Source organism: Fukomys damarensis, unplaced genomic scaffold (assembly GCF_012274545.1).
Source record: "Fukomys damarensis isolate Sample0158 unplaced genomic scaffold, DMR_v1.0_HiC HiC_scaffold_32, whole genome shotgun sequence".
NCBI lineage: Eukaryota > Metazoa > Chordata > Mammalia > Rodentia > Bathyergidae > Fukomys > Fukomys damarensis.
In genome coordinates this window covers 9290614-9295559 of record NW_022900944.1, presented here as the reverse complement: position 1 = coordinate 9295559, position 4946 = coordinate 9290614, and positions in this window count along the sequence as shown.

Below are 4946 nucleotides of genomic sequence, written 5' to 3'. Positions count from 1 at the left end.
AAAAAAAAAAAAAAAAAAAAAAAAAAAAAAAAAAAGTTCCCCAGACCTGGTCAGAACCCCTGGGAAGTCTGGACTCCCCCCAGGTCCAGTTTGTCCCCCTACCTCCCAAAGGAAAGAGCAGGTGGGGTAAAATCTAGAATTGCTGGAGTCTCAGGTATCACTGAGGGCCTGCACTCTTGCCTACCTGGACATTTTCCTGGTCTACATCACCTGTACCTGTGAGGACTGTTTCGGGGGATTAGATGTCATGATCATCATCAGATAGACAGAGTCAGGTGCTGTCCACATGACCCAGGCTCCTCTTTCCTGGGTTTGGTGGCTGAGAGAGGGGAGGAGCCACTCATCCTCTTCCAGGACACTGAGGAACATAGTGGCCTTCTCCTTGTGAAGTTCACTTCCCCCACTACATCCATGGAAACCCTTGCTTTTGGGGGTTTTCTGTGTGTGTGTGTGTGTGTGTGTGTGTGTGTGTGTGTGTGTGTGTGTGTGTGCTGGGGTCCACACCAGGACCTCATGTAGGCTAGATGAACTCAGCAACTGATTTACATCTCGAGCCCCACTGTGAGCATTTGAATGAATTTTTTTCATGTACTCCTGACATAGCTGTAATATAAATTCATACTCAAAAGAGTCATATTTTCCAGATGGGAGTACAAAGGCACAGAGAGCACAAAAACTTACCCAAATCACAAAGCTAGTAAGTGGTTAAGCCAGCAGACAGTCCTACACCAACATCTTGTTAACAGTGGGAGTCATGTTTTATTTTAATTTTATTAATTTTATTGGTACAGTTTAGATATACATAATGATCACATGCATCACAGGGAATTTGTACCTGTACATGAACCTCCCCATCTTGTAGTTATTTATGTTGTAGTTATTGTATGGACTGGTATACAGTGAGGAAAAGAAAGAAACACATCTGCATCTATCAACACAAATGATTCTCTCAGGTATAACGTAGCCAGATATAGAAGTACAGCTACAATTTATGGTGTTAATTAAAAATCTTAAAATGTGCATAAATAATACCATATGATTGGCTCTCTGTATTTATAGGCCCTGCATGCACAGCATCAAACAAATGTGAATCAAAAATATTTAAAAATTGTGTCTACACTGAACATGTGCAGGCTTTTTTCCTGGTCATTAGTCCCTGAAAAGCAGTATAGAGACTATTTACACAGCATTTACATAGCAGTAAGTGTCATAAGTAATCCAGAGACGATGTGAAGTACACAGGAGGATGTGCATAGTTTACCTGCAAATACTACATCATTTTGTAGAAGAGACTCAAGCATCTGCAGGGTTTGAGAGCCTCAAGGGTCCTGGAACTGTTCCTCCTTGATCAGCAAGTAGCAATTGCATATTGCTTAAAGACATATGCACATTAGGTAGTAAAATATGAAGAAATGTGTGGCCTACTGGATGCCAAATTCTGTTTCTAGTACACATGATAAGGAGAGGCACACAGGTCTCAAGGGACACCGGCACACCTAGTGGTGGACACAACACATGGGTGGGGTTCCTATGCTGCTGCCCACCAGACCCCTCTCCATTCCGTTGAGTTTACCTCTGACTGTCCCTCTAGAGCACCACCCCAACACCCTCTGGGTTTGCAGGCTGAAATGACCCCCAAGGCCTTTGCCTGAGTTTGCCCACTCCCTCGCCATCTCGCCAGAGCACATCCTAATGAACACACCTAAGTCATGGAAAGGCCAGTGCCCCTGCTCCAGCCCTTGGTCAGGGAGGAGTGACAAGGAGGAGCTGGATGCGAGGAGTGGGCAGCTGGGCCAATGACACCAAAGACACTGGGGAGAGGGGAAATAGGCAGGAAGATGTCCATCCCCCAAGTCGTGTAAATCTGTCATGGTTCCGATAAAAATGCCACGTCGTTTTTTGGTGATGGAGTAGGTAGTTTTAGTTTCATTTAAAAATAGAAGCAGCAGCAGCAACAGCAGCAATGAGTTGATTGCTGGATGGAGCCCAGGCAAGGAGAAGAGGAGGGGCCTGCAGAAGCCAAGTGCGTGGAGGGAGCTGCTGCTGTGTGGAAGAACAGGGCGGCCATGGCCAGTGTGGCAGGTCCCTGAGTGTCTGCGGGTTCCAGGCTTCTCTCCAGAGGTGTTGCTAGGGGCTCCTGCTTCTGCCTGGCTCAGCCCCACTGGAATGAACCATGACCCGGGGAAGATTGGGCCACGTGCTTAATTATCAAACGCTAAAGAACGTGACCCCTCTCCATCCTGGCTTCTTGGCAGGGGCTGGTATTGGGTAAGGACGCAGGGAGCCTCCCTAGACCTTCAAAGAGGCCAGGCTCACCAGACTCACGCCTGGAAAAGAGCCCAGGTGCTCCTGCCCAAGCTTCTGCCGCTGGCGCTGGTGCTGAACACAGGTTTCTTGGCAGCACAGAGGGTGGTCCTTTTTGGCAGAACTCTTTGCCCTCTGCCCCCTGGCAGGCTGCCAGACTAGGGACAGCAGACTTCTGCCTCTTCAGTGCGTCTGTCATTGCAGTCTGAGGAGTGAGCTTTGAATTGTCCCAGGGCAGCTGGGGAACCAAAGACCTACCTCTGAAATGACTTGGAAATACGAACAAGTGCTCCGTGGGAAGAGTGAATTCTAACAATGAATGGGTTTACAGTGTTCTGTGGTGCCAGAGGGGATGAAGCCCTGACACCAGAGAGGCATGGAGATAAGTCCATTAGTGTGAGTGAGTCCACAAGAAGGGTCCCTGTGCCCTGCCTTGGGAACAACACCACCATTCTTTCATTCATGCATTCATGCACGCACGCATGCAGTCAAGGCAACAAGTACCACTGAGGGCCTACCAGGGGCCAGGGACCAGGCTTTGTTGACAAAAGAAACAAAGGCCTCTGTCCTGTGGGACTTCCATCCCAGTTCAGTGGGCTGGGGGCTGCAGTTGGCAAACAGCCAATGAGCAGCAGACCTCAGAAGCAGGCAAATGGTCCCGTGTGTCAGAGGATGGTAATAAAACAGCAACAAAGAAAGTGGAGAAATCAAAACAGAGGCAAGGGTGCAGAAGGATGCAATTTTAAATAGGATCGCCTCAGAGAAAGGTGCCATTTAGGAGTCCTGCGGGATCTGGGGAGAGAAGGACAAGGTTGGAAGAGCCGGCCACGCAAACGTCCTGAGGAGGAAGTGTCAGGGTGGCGGGAGCAGAGGTAGGGAAGCAGGGAGGGGTCCGAGGAGGGTGGGCGGGCAGAATGGAGCAGGGCTGGCGGCTTGTCCTCCAGTGAGCCATGCAGAGCCGGGGGGAATTAAGAATACAGGAGATTTGACCCTGTGGGCTACAGGGCAAGTGTAGAGGGAGGTGTGGTGCCAGGATGCGGTAGCCAGGGGGAGGATGACAGTTTCTGGATGTATCTGGAAGGTGGCGCCATGAATTCCTGACAGATGGGAAGTGGGGCGTGAGAAGAAGAGGTGGCAAGGAGAGTGCGCAAATTTTCTGGCCCAAGTAACTGGAAGGAATGGGCTGAGGGGGATCAGGGATTGGTTTTGGACTGGGGGCCGGAGGCGCCTGTTTGGCAGCTGAGTAGGCAGCTGGAGGCACGAGTCTGGAGAATGCGCATGAAACTTGGGAGTTGTTGGCAGATATATGATATTTAAAGTCAGGAATGCACGCAAGTTGCCAGATAAGGCACTAGGCGGTGATGCAAAGCAAAGCCTTCTAACGGACTTACACTTTTATTTTCATTTTGCAGATGTAGATACTGAGGGTCAGAGAGAAGTGACTTTGAGCTCAAAGTGTCACTGCATGCTGATGGTAGAGCCAAACCCAAAAAAACAGCTACCAGGCTCTGTTTGCCCCTCATCCAGCAGCAGTACAGTGACCTCTGGCTTTGCCCTTTGTGTCTTTTCAGTGGCAGAGGTTGACGGGCTTTGGTCAAGGTGGGAGGGATTTGCCAGCAGAGCGGAGGCCCGACTTTGGAAGCAGCAAACCGAATTGGGGGGAACACTAATGCCCACAGAAGCTGAGTGGGGGGCATGAGATGAGAGCGGATAGAAAGGACGAACTACATAAGAGTACCGGAGAGTGTCAGCTGTGTAGGGAAGAATGCAGGGAGCCACTGATGGTTCTTGAGGAGAGCATCCCATGGTCAGAGCAGCCTTTGTGAAAGATTGGTTAGGTGTAGACAGGGCATGCAGGCTGGATGGTTTTGGGCGAGACCAGAGCAGAGGAGGAAATAGGCTCTGTTAGTGAGACTGAGTAGAAGGAAGAGGGCTGAGCCGGTGGGAGTAGGAGGGGGTGAGGAAGCTGAGCACCCTCAGAAAATGGAGCCAAGCAGAGTCCCAGTCTGACGAGGTGTGGGGGCCGGAGGCGAAGAATGAGTCAAGGGCGAAGTTTCAGACTGGGCGAGGGGGAGGTGGGGAGGTGGGGATGGTGCTGGTAGGAACAGAGAAAAGGGAAGCAGGCTCAAGAGTGGGGGGGGCAGTTCTCTGCCTCCCGGGAGCTCACGGTCCAGTGTAGGGGACAAAGTAGCATGGGGCTGGCTAGAGAGTGAGGCAGGGGCTGGGGAGCTGAGTGACAGACAGGCAGGCAGACAGACAGATGGACATATGCACAAGCAGGCAGGTGTTGTGACCACCTGAGCTGGGGACAGAGATTCAGGAAAGCATCTATTGGAAGACAAAGGTCTGGAGTAAATGACACCAGAGAGAGAGAGAGCCTCGCTTGATGCAAAAACAAAGTCTAGGACAGGGGAGCCAAGTGTGGTGCCACACACCTCTCATGTCAGCAACTTGGGAGGCTGAGGCAGGAGAAGCTCAAGTTCCAGGGCAGCCTGGATGACTTAGCAAGACCTTATCTCAAAATAAAATTGTTAAAAAAGTGGGCCAAGGGTGTAGCTCAGTGGTAGAGTTCCTGCTCAGCATGTGTGATTCCCTGGGTTCAATCCCCAGCACAACCAAAAAAAAAAAAAAAAAAAAAAAAA